Raw genomic sequence first — 14580 nt, forward strand, 5'->3', positions numbered from 1 at the left:
GGCATTGGACTAGCGATCTGAAGGTCGTGAGTTTGAGACCCAGCCAAGGGAATGTGTTGTGTCCTTGAGCAAGGCATTTAATCACACATTGCTCTGCGACGACACCGGTGCCAAGCTATATGGGTCCTAATGCCCTTCCCTTGGACAACATCGGTGTCATGGAGAGGGGAGACTTGCAGCATAGGCAACTGCCGGTCTTCCATACAACCTTGCCATACAAGACTTTCCAGGCGCAAATCCATGGTCTCGCAAGACTAACGGATGCCTTTACTATATAAGAACAAGAAGTGCAAAAAATCTAGTGAGGTAGTGTTCATGCGTTCACTGTCTATTCAGAAATCTGGTAGCGGAAGGGAAGAAGTTGTTTCTAAAACATTGACCGTGTCTTCAGGCTCCTGTACCTCCTCTCAGCTGGTAGTAATGAGAAGAGGGCATGTCCCAGAGGGCGAGGGTCCATCATTGAATGCCACTTTCTGAGGTAACACCTTTTGAAGATCTTCTCGATGGTGGGGAAGCTTGTGCCAGTGAAAGAGCTGACTGAGTCTGCAATCCTCTGAAGCCTTATTTGATCCTGTGATAAGGAGCCTCCATACCAGGCAGTGATGCAGCTAGTCAGCATGCTTTCCACAGAACTTCTGCAGGAATTTGCTCGAGCCTTTGGTGACACTCCAAAAATCTCAGACTCCTAATGAAGTACAGCTGCTGGTGTGTATTCGTCATTGATTGCATCAATATGTTGGGCCCGGAATAGATTCTCTGAGGTAGGCCCAGGATAGATCCAGGAGCTTGAAGCTGCTCACTCTTTCCACAGCCGTCCCTTCAATGCGGAGTATTCTCCTGACATCCCCTTCCTGAAGTCTACAATCAATTGTTTGGACTTGCTGACGTTGAGTGCAACATTGTTATTGTGACGTGACTCCACCAGCCCATCTATCTTGCTCCGTTACGCCTTCTCTTCGCCATCTCGGATTTCTACCCACAACAGTTGTCCTCATAAGTAATGCAAAAGTGCTCCTAAAATCTATTACTGTCAGCTGTGATCTTTTACTGCATTTTACACGAGATATTTGATGATGTTTTAGCCAATGTCAATGTCAGTATTTAAATGTTATTTAGAATGGCACAGTAGCACAACTTCACAGTACAGGAGAGCTGGGTTTAACCTTCAACTCAGGTGCTGTCCTTGCTGAGTCTGTACATTCTCCTGGTGACCACGTGGACCTTCTCACGATGCTCCCTTCTCAGGGACGCGTGGGTTGGAAGAGCAATTGACTATTGTAAATTGTCCCGAACATGTGGTGGTGCGGGGTGGAGCATGAGAATGTGAGGAGAATTTAAAAAAAAATGGGATTAATGTACGGAAAGTGTAAATGCTGGCTGACCCTTGTGTGGGCCGATTCCCAGCTGGAGTAGTAGCTGGTCGATTTCAGTATGATCTTCACTTATCCTCTGAACCCTGGTGAGTGAAGAGAATGTGAAGGGAGTGGACCACGTGCAGGTAGAGGAGATTTAGTCCTGATGAAGAGTTTTGGCCCAAAACATTGACAGTTTTTTCCCTCCCATAGATACTGTCTGGCATGCTGCGTTCTCCAGCTCTTTTGTATGTGTTACTCTGGATACCCAGCATCTGCTGCTGTGTACATACATCTACTGATGCTTCTGGACACGTCGTCAGTGATGTTCCTGGAATCATCGGGTGTTTCAGGTCTTTCAACATCATACAGCCTCGTCCAGGTGACCCAGCCAGGGCTGATCAGACCCCAGCTTGTGTCCAGATGGCTAGCTACTTATGACTCCATGGCTCCCCTCTTTTGAGCCACAGCCATCTTGAGGCCCTCTCTGCCGCATCGGTGGTACTGCGGATGGCTCTCCTCTTCCCCTCTCCCTTGATGCCCAAATTGCTGAAGGCTCTAACTAAGGAACGGGCTGCGAATCCCCAACAACCAACCTCCACTGGGAGACACCTCGCTCTCCATCCAGCCTGCTGACAGTTGCTGACCAGTCCTGCGTACTTGGAGAGCTTCCTTTCAAAGGCCTCTTCCAAGCGATCTTCCCATGGGACTGTCAGTTCCAGTAGCACCACTTGCTTAGTAGACTCAGACACTAGGACAATGTCTGGTCGCAGGGTGGTGGCTGCGATATGGTTGGGGAACGTCAGCTGCCGTTCGAGGTTCACCGACAGCTGCCAGTCCTTTGCAGAGGTCAGGATGCCTGCAGATGTTCTTTTGGCAGATATTGGCTGCTCCCCAGCTCTGACAAAGGCGATACAAAAGTTCTTGTGTTAGAAATTTAATTTGGCATTGAATTTAGAGCAGACATTGTAGACTGAAGGTCCTATTCCTGTGCGGTACTGTTCAGTGCTCAATAATCTATGAATTTAACTTTAAAATAAGTGAGAGAAGTTTCAATTATCAGAAGTCATAATTTGTGGAAAAGATTGCCACTCAAAGCAAAGGCAGTGGCCATGCAATTGCTCGAATCATGCATGACATTCTCCTGAGGAGTTGTCTATTGGTGGGCCCTCAGGTGGTTGTAGAAGCCAATCGGAGATCCACTGCTACAGTGTGAGTGAGAGTAGCTGGTGGCTGTGGTTAGTGGTTGGGTCTTTGGGTTGTTTCTTCTCTCCTTTCGCAGCTGCCGCTTGTTCTCTGCAGCATGTCAGAGGTCCTTCTTATGTGGCTCAGCTCTCTCTTGAACAGATCTCCTTCAGGTGTATCTCTTAAGTTTTTACATGTAATGTTGAATTTCTTCAGGATGACTTGAGGCAAAGTTATACACTTGCAAACCATACTGAGAAACAGAAGACGTAGGTTATGTGTTTAACCAGATACAATTCAAACTGATTGAAGCCAGCGATCTTAAAGCCCCTTTCAGTTGTGACTTTCTCTGAAGGATGGTTGTTCCTGGGCCTAGCGAGTTCAGTTATGAGCCGAATCTTCACAGGCTTGGCTTTATTTCTCAGGTTATTGGCCTAATTGACACTTCTAAAGATAGAGATTCGAATCAGAATCAGAATTAGGTTTAATATCACCGGCATATGTGGTGAAATTTGTTAACTTTATGGCAGCAGTACAATGAAATATATGATAAATAAACAAAAAAAACTAAATTACAGTATGTATATACCGTATATGTATATTAAATAATTAAATTAAGATAAGTAGTACAAAAAAACAGAAATAAAAAGTAGTGAGGTAGTGTTCATGGCTTCAATATCCATTCAGAAATCAGATGCAGAGGGGAAGAAGCTGTTCCTGAGTCGCTGAGTGTGCGCCTTCAGGCTTCTGTACCTCCTACCTGATGGTCACAATGAGAAGACAGCATATCCTGGGTGGTGGGCGTCCTTGATGATGGAAGCTTTATTTGTCACATATATATCACAATGTACATTTGAGGCAACGACCAACATCGTTTGATGGGGTGCCGGGGGCGGCCCGCAAAGGTTGCCATGCTTCCAGCACCAATATAGCATACCCCCAATCCACTAACCCCTCATCCTTACGTCTTTGGAATGTGGGAGGGAACTGGACAACCCAAGGGAAACCCGCACTGTCAAGGCAAGAATGCCTTAACTCCTCACAGACAGCGGTGTGAATCAAACCCTGACGTGAAGTGTTAGGCTCGCAGCTGTGCTCCAGTACCACACACAAAATGCTCAGGTCAGCCAACGTCCATGGAAATGAATAAAACAGGCAAAGCTTTGGGTCAGGAGCTTTTGTCAGAACTGAAAAGGAAGGGGTAATATGCCAGGAGAAGAAGGTGGGGGAGGGGAAGGGGTACGAGCTTGAAGCTGATAGGTGAAGGCAGGTGGGGGTAGAACGGGGGGGATGAAGTAAAGAAGTTGGGAGGTGATAGGTGGAAAAGGTAAAGAGCTGAAGAAGAAGGAATCTGATAGGAGAGGAGAGTAGACCATGGAGGACAGGGAGGGAGGATGGGCACCAGGGGGAGCTGGTAGGCAGGTGAGGTACCTAGTGTTTGGATTTGGTTGCCATAGATAAAAATCTGATTCACTCAGCGATGCTGAGAAGAGAGAGGGTGGCAGAAATCCCCAAAAGTCCCCGTCAAGCTGTTGCGCTGAGACCAAATGAAAGCTTCATTAACAGGATTCCTAGTGCTTTGTGAGGGAGAGCTTTATGTAAAGGGAACCATAGGGAAGGTGGACTCCCAGGACTGCAGTTCCTTTAACAATAGGTGAACCTGGGGACACGGGCAGCGTGACACCTTCCGTTCAGCTGAGTAGGTTGTGCTGTCTATCAACCACACAAGTGGGGGTGAAGCTCCCGGAGGAATGTCTCAGACACTGGGTGTGACTGTGCATGTCTGGGCCTCTCCTAGTCAATTCCTCAGAGCATTTACAGCCTTTGAACTCAGACAGTACAGAAACAAACCCATCAGCCAAACACATCCCCACAGGCCATCAAATATCATTGCAATTACAGTGCTTAAAAGGCATTTAGACAATTACTCGATAGGAAAAATAATGGAGAGATACAAGCCTAAAGAAGGTATCTGGGATTAGTGTAGATAGGCATTATGGTTGGCATGGACAAGTTTGGATGAATGGCTTAGTTTTGTGCTATACAGATTCAGAATCAAGTTTAATATCATCAGCATGTGTCGTGAAATTTGTCCCTATGTGGCAGCCGTACATTGCAAAACAAAGTAATAAAACTATAAATTAGAACGTATAAAATATACAATATATAAAGAAAAACATCATACAGGTCTATAATGCTGATTCTTTCTTTGGGGCAAAACAGTAGTGTAGTGGTTAGCACAACGTTTTACAGTACTAGACCTGGATTCATTTCCCATCGCTGCCTGTAAGGAGTTTGTACATTCTCCCTGGGACCGTGCGGGTTTCCTCCGGGTGCTCCAGTTTCCTCCTACAGTCCATAGATGTACCGGTTGGTATGTTAAAGAGTCATTGTATATTGTCCCATGATTATGCAAGGGTTAAATCGGGGGATTGCTGTGTGGAACAGCTCGAAGGGCCAGATGTGTTTATTCCATTCTGTATTTCAATCAATCAACAAACAAATAAATAAAACTATACTAATTCCATATATCAGTTCTGGGACTATAGTCTTCTATGCCTTGGTGATTCAAATGCTCATCTTCATACCTACATATGACTTATGAGGATAGGTTGAGCAAACTTGCATTTTACTATTTGGAGTGAAGGATCTATCAACTTCTGCCTAAAATATACATAAAGACTTGGCCTTCACAGCTGCCTGTGGCAAAGAATTTCACAGATTCACCACCCTTGCTAAAAAAAATTCTTCCTCATCTCCATTCTAAAAAGATGCCCCTCTATTCAGATGCTCTATTCCTCTGGTCTTATGGTCTTATTACATATCACCCAGTCCAGAATGGGCTCAACCAAAAGCTGCTCTAAAAGGCTATCTTGTAGCCACACACACAGAGACACAAATGCAGAAAAATACACACACACACAAACACACACACACACACACACACACACACACACACACACACACACACACACACACACACACAAATTAAAAACAATCACAAGCACTGAAGTTATGTTAATCAAATATGTTATGTTAAGTTATGTTAACAACTTCCATTCCCTTTCACCCAGTAACGTGTTCCTTCTTTCTATTTGAATGTGAAACAGCTGCAGATTTATTTGACAATTATATCCTCAATTTGGGTTGGATGGACTGACAACCCAACTGGGATTCCTGGGAAAGTATATATTGTCCCTTAGACTCCTCAAGCAGCAGGATGGAGCCTATTAGTTATGGTTGGCACCACCGCTGGCCATGTGGAAGTTGATGCCACTGGGTTAGGGTATATATCAGTGTGAGGTATGAATGAAAAAGTAAGCAAACACATCCTGTCCTATTAAATCTCTTGTAAACTGCTCAGTCAGATCATAACTCAGGTCTTCCCAAATTTCCCTCTGTTTAAGAAACACAAAGCAAGGTAAAGTTAGGCCAGCACAGGTGTGTAACACAATTATAGTGGCAGCAAACCAGAGTTCAATTCTGCTACAGTCTGTAAGGAGTTCGTGTGTTCTTAGTTTCTCTCCGTGACCATGTGGGTTTCCCCTGGGTGCCATGGTTTACTCCCACATTCCAAAGATGTATGGGTTAGTGGGTTAGTGGGTTAATTGGTCATATGGGTGAAATTGTGCAAAGAAGACTTTCCTTTCTCGTACCTCTGAAACCTTTTCCTTTGCTTTACAGTGCCAGCTGTAAGACTGGGGTTCGATTCCCACTGCTATCTGTTAGTTTTCCAGATGACCGCATTGGTTTCCTCCCACACGCCAAAGATGTACGGGTTAGGGTTGGTGAGTTGTGCACCGGAAGTGCAGCGACACTCGCAGGCTACCCCCGAAACAACCTTTGCTGATTTGATTTGACGCAAATGATGCATTTCACTATATATTTTGATGCACAGATGACAAATAAAGTGAATCACTCTCTTTTTTCTCTTACGTGTGCAACTACTTCTCTTTGCTTCTTTTGTGACTCACCCACACCAAAGGGGTAATTTACAGCCTGTCAGCATGACTGTAGGATGATGGGGGGGGGGGGGCGGTTGCTGGGGTTGCTGTCTGCAACTGAAGCACCTGATCCCACGTATTAACAGGAAGAGTGTGCAAACTTCACAGACAGCACAGGAAGCAAAGACTGCGGACGGCTTTGAAAAGTCCTTTGTTTGTTCTCGCACAACTCCTTGCAACATCTCTCCATCACTCACCTTTTCACCTTCCCCTTCAGCTTTCATCTACCAATATACACTGTTCACCCACAGACTCTCCCACCCTCCACTTCCCTATCTGGTTCAGCTACCATCTGCCATACACCTCTCCCCTAATGGTTCCCTTTCTCATCCCCTTTGCTTATCAGAGTCCAGCTCCTTGTGTTCCTGCTTTCCCCCCTGACGAAGGGTTCCGGCCCGAAATGTCGACTGATCATTTCCACGGATGCTGTCTGACCTGCTGAGTTCCTCCAGCATGTTGTGAGTGTTGCTTTGAGCCCAGCATCTGCAGAGTATTTTGTGTTTGCAGCTATCCCCACCTTCACACCTCCACCTTGTTCCACCTGTCTCAGTCTCTCCCTCACCCTTCCCATTCCCCTCTCCCTCCCACTCTCCCTCCTCCTCACCCTACCCCACTCCTTCTCCCTCCCCTCCTCTACCATCTCCTGCTCCCTCCTCTCCCTCCCCTCCCTAGTTCCTCCTGCTCCCCCCTTCCTCTCCCTCCCCTTCCCCTCTCCCTCCCATTCTCCCTCCCCCTCCCACTCTTCCTCTCCCCTCTCCTTTCCCCACTCCTGCTCCCTCCCCCTCCCACTTCCTCTCTTTGTCTCTCTCGCCCCCCCCACCTACCCTTCCCCTACCCTCCCTTCCCTTTCTCCCTCTCCCTCTCTCTCCCCTCTCCTTCCCCTTCCCCTCTTCCACTCCCTCCCTACCTCTCTGCCTCCTCTTCTCCCTCCCCTCCTTCTCCCTCTCCCTCTCCTCTCCCTTTTCCTCCCCCTTTACCCCTCCCTTTCTCTCCCTCCCCTGCCTCTCCCCTCTTCCTCCCCTTCTCCCTCTCCATCCCTTTCCATCACCCCACTCCCTCTCCTTCCCCCTCTCCCTCCCTCTTTCCCTTAGCTCTCTCCCTCTCTCCCCCTCCTATCATTTTCCTGCCACTATCCCTCAACATCAGTGCCCCACTCACCTGCCCTCCCTGTAGCTACCTGCCTGTCACCTTACACCCCTGCTCAGACCACCAACCACCAGCAATCCTGTCTCACCACTCTCTCGCTCCTTTTTTATACTGTCCATCTCCCCTCCACACTCTCAGTCCTGATGCAGGGTTTCAACCAAAAGCCGTGACAATTCCTTTCCTCCCAAGCTACTGCTTGACCCATTTCATTCCTCCAGCAGATTGTTTGTTTTTGACAACATCTCTTGGATACTGTGGAATTTACACTAACTGAGATAGGAAGCAAATGAGGCAATTTGTTAGTAATACAATCATAAGACACAGGAGCAGAATTAGGCTATTCAGCCCATCAAATCTGTTCTGCTATTCCATCATGGCTGATTTATTATCCCTCTCAAACTCATTCTCCTGCCTTCTTCCCATAACCTTTGATGTGATTACTAATCAAGAACCTATCAACCTCCACTTTAATATACCCACTGAAATAATGCAGAGAAATTATTTTAATCAGAGGGTGGTAAATCTATGGAGTTTGTTACAATGAGTGGCTGTGGAGACCAAGTCATTGGGTGTATCTAAGGCAGAGATAGAGAGGTTCTTGATTAGCCAGGGCATCAAAGGGTATGGGGAGAAGGCAGGGGAGTGGGGATGACTGGAAGAATTGGATCAGCCTATGACTAAATGGCGGGGCAGACCCAATGGGCTGAATGGCCTACTTCTGCTCCTATATCTTATGGTCTTATACCCAATTCCCCACCTCCAAGGTCACAAGGTGGTTAGTGTGATGCTAGAACAGTTCGGGGCATCAGAGTTCGGAGTTCAATTCCAGTGCCATCTATAACGAGTTTGTACGTTCCGCTTGTGAACCACGTGGGTTTCCTCTGGGTGCTCTGCTTTCCTCCCACAGTCCAAAGATGTGCCAGTTGGTAGGTGAGCTGGTCATTGTAAATTGTCCTGTGATGGGGCTACTGTTAAATAGGCGGGTTGCTGGTGGTGCAGCTCGTCGGGATGGAAGGGTCTGTTTCACGATGGAGCTCTAAATAAATAAAATATTAATTAAAATGGGGGATTTCTTCAGCTGTTATCAGCTAGAACGTTTGGCAACTTCGCTATCGTTTCCCCTTGAAAACATTACATTGTTTGTATGATAATGCTGAGACCTTCTCTGGTCCTTTAGTTTAAACCGTCACTGACTCGAATATGCTTCATTCTGATCCTCGCTGTCACCGAGCCCCAGCTTACTTACCATTGTGGTCAGAGTCAGTTTAACAGTTCTTCAGGGGATGCAGCTTTCATTCAGGATACCAAGATGGTTTACCTCATCCTGTAAACAATGAAATGATCAAGACCACAGCTTATGACAATTGTTCTTTTTTTCCAATCAGAAATAATAATGATGCAGTGTTCGTTCCTATTTTGATTACAGCATCCGTAGCACCAAGATATTTTTATTAACAAAATGTGAGAAAATCTGCAGATGCTGGAGCTCCACAGCAACACACACACCAAATGGTGGAGGAGCTCAGCACGTCAGGCAGCATCTATGGAGAGGAATAAACAGTTGACATTTCGGGTCCTGAAGAAGGGTCTCGGCAAGAAACAACAACTGTTTATTCATTTCCATAGATGCTGCCTGACCTGCTGAGTTCCTCCGGCATTTGGTGTGTGTTACTCTAGCAATATTTTTATTGATTTGCTGGGTGTGAAAAGATCAAAAGGTATTATGCAATGCAGAGTGGAGGCTTAAACTCTGGCCTAATGTCTAATTCAGAATCAGAATTAGATTTAATATCGCTAACATATGTCATGAAACTTGTTGTCTTTGCAGCAGCAGTGCAGTGCAATACATGATAATAGAGAAAAAAAACTGGAATGTCAGTAAATATATATATATTTTGGAATTAATTTGGATGATGTGTAGCCTGGGCGTTTGATGGTCAGGTTAAGTTGTTCTCTGATCTTGGCAATTTACTTGCGAACAATGCATTACTATGCAAGGGAACAATGTCAGTCCACTGTTGATTGTAGTGTGTCCTCCAAATGCTATGTATAGAAAGGCCAAGCATTCAAAGGGCACACTACAATCAACAGTGCACTGACAATGTCCCCTCGCATGGTGACGAAACTTTTGCAAGTAAGTTGCCGAGATCAGAGAACAACTCAACCCAACCATATATATATTAAAATACAATGCATAAAAATAAAATAAAATGGTGAATTACAGTGTGTGTGTGTGTATGTATGATTAGATTAAATAAAACAGTCAGATTAAATAAGCAGTGCAAAAAATAGAAATTAAAAAATAGTAGTGAGGTAGTGTTCATGGGGTCAATGCCATTCAGGAATCGGATGGCAGAGGGGACGAAGCTGCCCCTGACTTGCTGAGTATGTGCTTTCAGGCCTCTATACCTTTTTTCCTGATGGTAGCAACAAGAAGAAGGCATGGCCTGAGTGATGGGAGTCCTTAATGACAGATGCAGCCTTTTTGAGACACCGCTCCTTAAAGATGTCCTAGATACTTCTTCCACATCCCTGTCCTTAAACCCTCGTCTGATAGCTAGCTCTCCTGTCTGTCCCCAAATTCACCTCTACAAACCCAAAAAGAAAACCTTAGTCTGAGCCAACTAAGTAACCACAGATCACACTGACCACAGCGGGTTAGCTCACTTTCCTGTGAATTTCATTATATAAGATGATGGTGCAGTTACTGAGGAGGGGCATTCTGCCACCAAGGTCAACCTTGCCCACTGCATGATGTTACAACTGCTTCACTGTTCAGAAAGTGGGAAACCCTTTGTTCCCTCACTGGAGAGTGCATTTATTCAGCCTCCCTGTTTCCCTTGTCACCAGTATCATAATCAGAATCAGGTTTATTATCACCGGCATGTGTCATGAAATTTGTTAACTTAACAGCAGCAGTTCAATGCAATACATAATATAGAAGAAAATAATAATAATAAATAAATAAATGAGAAAATCAACAATAACCAATAACCAACAAGCAAAAGGTAGCATTGTAGTATAATGCTTTACATTACCAGCAACCCAGGTTCAATTCCTGCCTCTACCTGTAAGAAGTTTGTATATTCTCCCATGAATGCATGTGTTACGTCCAGTTGCTCCAGTTTCCTCCCACAAGCCAAAGACGTACTAGTAGGTATGTTAATTAGTCATTTTAAATTGTCTAGTGATTAGGCTAGAGTTAAATAGGTGGGCACGGCCACTGTTGCTTCCCCCAGGTAGCCCATCAAGACTGTTCTGCCATTCCACCATGGCTGATTTATAATTGCTCTCAACTCCATTTTCCTGCCTTTTTCCCATAAACTTTGTCACCCTATCTAATCAAGAGCTTATCAACCTCTTCTTTAAATTATATCAAATGGCTTGGCCTACATTGCCATCTGTGACAAAGAATTCCACAGATTCACTAGCCTCTGGCTACAGAAATTCCCCTGTATTTCTGTTTTAAAGAGATGTCAGTCTATTCTAAAGCTGTGCCCTCTGGCCCTAGACACCCCTCCCCCATTTTGGAAACATTCTCTCCATGTCCACTCTATCCAGTTCCTTCAATATTCTATAAGTTTCAATGAGATCACCCTCCCATTCTTCTAAACTCATCTCCTCCAAAACCCTTGGACCATTCTATTGTTTCTTCGCTAGTTGCTCTATTTCTTTTGTTTTCATTATTACTAAGTTGACTCTGTGAGTTTCACATGAGCGAGAAACCTTTTTATGCGAGGGTGAACAGTAAACTTACCTGAATCTGAATCTGTTATCAAGAACGAGTTCACAGAAGAGATGGTATAGATAGAGTATACTATAAAAATTATTCAACCCCCCCCTCAGAAAAGTTTTCATGTTTTCTTGTTTTACAACATTGAATCACAGTGGAGCGATTCGTGTTCACTTTGACATGAAAGAGTCTTTTTTCTGTTGATCAGTGTCAAAAAATTAAATCCACTGTGATTCAATGTTGTAAAACAAGAAAACATGAAAACTTTCACGGAGGGGGGGTGAATACTTTTTATAGGTACTGTAATTACAATGCTTAAAAGGCATAGGGGATATGGGTTTAATGGAGGAAATTGGAATTATATAAACCTAATGGCCACTTGATTAGGTACCTCCTGTAATAATATAGTGGCCACTAAGTATGGTCATGGTCTTTTGCTGCTGTAGCCCATCCACTTCAAGTTTTAATTTATGCTTTTAGAGATGCTCTTCTGCATGTCACTGCTGTAATGCACGGTTACTTGACCTAATTTCTCCTTCCTGTCAGTTTGAAACATTCTGGACTTCTCCTCTGACCATTCTCATTAACAAGGCTTTTTTTTTTGCCCACAGAACTGCTGTTCATTAGCTGGTTTTTGTTTCTCACATCTGTAATGCCTGGTAGAGGTTTCACTGCTAATATAGTGGTCTTTCTGTAGAAGCAGTGTTTGGGTTATGGTTAGAAATAACAGGTGCTTTGGAATATGAGTCACCTAATCCAGGAAACATCTTTTTTTGTGAGCTGGGGTCTTTGTTTAGTGGGAGATAAAGAGAGAAGTTGGAGAGAACTGGTCATAGGATTTGAGCTGCTGGGGAACGTGATTTGATTGAGCAAGGTGCAGAAATCTACTGAGGACTGGTGAATATGACTTTTGGAAGAGTTGAGCTTCAACTTGTGCACATTTCACTGTTTAATTATGATGGACCCTTGTTTTTTTTTTAAACTAACCCTTTAGTTAAGTTAACATTCATAAATATAATTCCTTTAATCGTATGCAGTGTGCTGTTTGTTATTTCATGGCCCCGAGTTGTAACAGGGTAGCAAAATGCACAGTATCCACACAAACCAGGGTTTGGGGCATGAGGGCTGTCCCAATCTCACAGACTTGGCGGGATTGGAGTGTGGGTGGGGGTGGGGTGGGGAGGAGGGTCTCAACATTTTCTGTAAACTCCAGGGACAGTTGTGTGTGAAAATCCCAGGAGATCAGCATTTTCTGAGATACTCCACCTTCAAAGTTAAAGTCACTTAGATCACATTCTGTCATAAGGGGCGTTGGGAGCAGACCCAAATGCACGGCGAGGCTCAGGTTCTTCGAGGCGAGGACACGGCGAGGCTCAGGTTCTTCGAGGCGAGGACACGGCGAGGCTCAGGTTCGGACTCCGAGCCAGAGACTGGACAAGGACCCAGAACCTAGGTCTTGACTCAGGCTCAGACTCCAGAACTAGGCGAAGACATGACATGGTCTTGGGAGACAGGAATAGGTGAGGCTACAGGACAGAACAAGAGACTCCTGGCAAGATGAGAGAACTCCAGCACAGGATGAGGCACATGGACAGGACGAGAACACGAAGTCTGGACTTGGGACAACAGGAACGCAGAACACAGAGCCTTGGTCTTGGGGGTGGACAGGAACACAGAGCCAGAACTCATACACAGAATGCTGAACATGACGAGATGGTTCACAACACTAGGTAGTGGCAAATGGCCAGACCTACCTAGCGAAGGCATGGACACAGACACAGTTCCCAACACTAGGTAGCAGCAAACAGCCAGACCTACCTAGCAAAGGCAAGGCTCCAGACACAGTTTGCAGGCAGGGCAACAGTCCAGTCTCAGGGTAACAGCAAAGACAGCCTAGCATACCCAATAGAGGCAAGGACAGGAAGGGACAGATCCAACCTCAGGGTAACATCAGAGACAGCCTGACTTACCCCACAGAGGTGAGGACAGGATACTGACAAGACAAACCAGCAATGACACTCAAACCCAGGGCCACTTATATTCCCAGCCCCAAGACGAGCATCAGGTGCCTATGATTAAGCCCAACTGAAACAAGGGACAGCCGGAAGACCCAGAGTCTGGAATCCATGGACTGGGCGGTGAACTGGAATGTGGACTTCACGGACCGGACCATGACACATTCCACAGTCAAAGTCCCTTACACCATATTTCTTCTCCATTCTGATGTTTGGTCTAAACAACTGAACATCTTGAACATGTATGCATGCTTTTAAGCATTGAGTTGCTGCTGGTGTTGTTGCTTGCTTCTGCTGTTTGCATGATTTGTTCTCAGTTTTTTTTCTCAGTGGGCTCTGTAGGTTGGTCTTTCTTAAAAAAAAAATTGGGTTCCTTGCTTTGCGACTGCCTATTAAACAAACGAGTCTCAAGGCTGGGTAACTTATATAGTCTTTGATAATAAATGCACTTTGAATCTTGATTAGATATTTGCAAATGTAAAGGTGTACCTAATAAAGTGGCCAATGACGGCATCACGGGTTGAAGTTGATAGGGTGGGTAGGAAGTCAAATGGTATGTTGGCCTTCATCACTCAGAGAATTGAGTTCAAGAGCCACAAGTTAATGTTCTAATGGTTCTATAAAATCCTGGTTAGACCACGCTTGGTGTATTGTGCTCATTACTGGCTACCTCATTGCAGGAAGGAGGTTGAAGCTTCAGAGAGTGTATGGAGGAGATTTACCAGGATGCTTCCTGGATTAGAGAGCATGTCTTATGAAGATGGGTTGAGTGAGCCAGGGGTTCTTATTCTTTGGAATGAAAGGGGGATGAGAGGTGTCTTGATAGAGGTATACAGGATGGTAAGAGGTTTAGATAGACAGCCAAAGACTTTTACCCAGGGTGGAAATAGCCTTTACCTGGAGGTATAATTTTAAAGTGATTGGAGGAAAGCATAGCGGGGATGCCAGAGGCAAAATTTTTACACAGAGAGTAATGAGTGCATGGAATGCCCTGCCAGGGGTGGTGGTGGAGGCTGACACATTAGGGGTAATTAAGAAACCCTTACTTAGGCACATGGATGGCAGGAAGAAAGGAGGGTTATCTATTAGAGGTAGTCTAGATTCCAACCCTTCTCTCTGTCATGGTCTGGTCCGTGAAGTCCGCA

Source organism: Mobula birostris, chromosome 7 (genome assembly GCF_030028105.1).
Source record: "Mobula birostris isolate sMobBir1 chromosome 7, sMobBir1.hap1, whole genome shotgun sequence".
NCBI lineage: Eukaryota > Metazoa > Chordata > Chondrichthyes > Myliobatiformes > Myliobatidae > Mobula > Mobula birostris.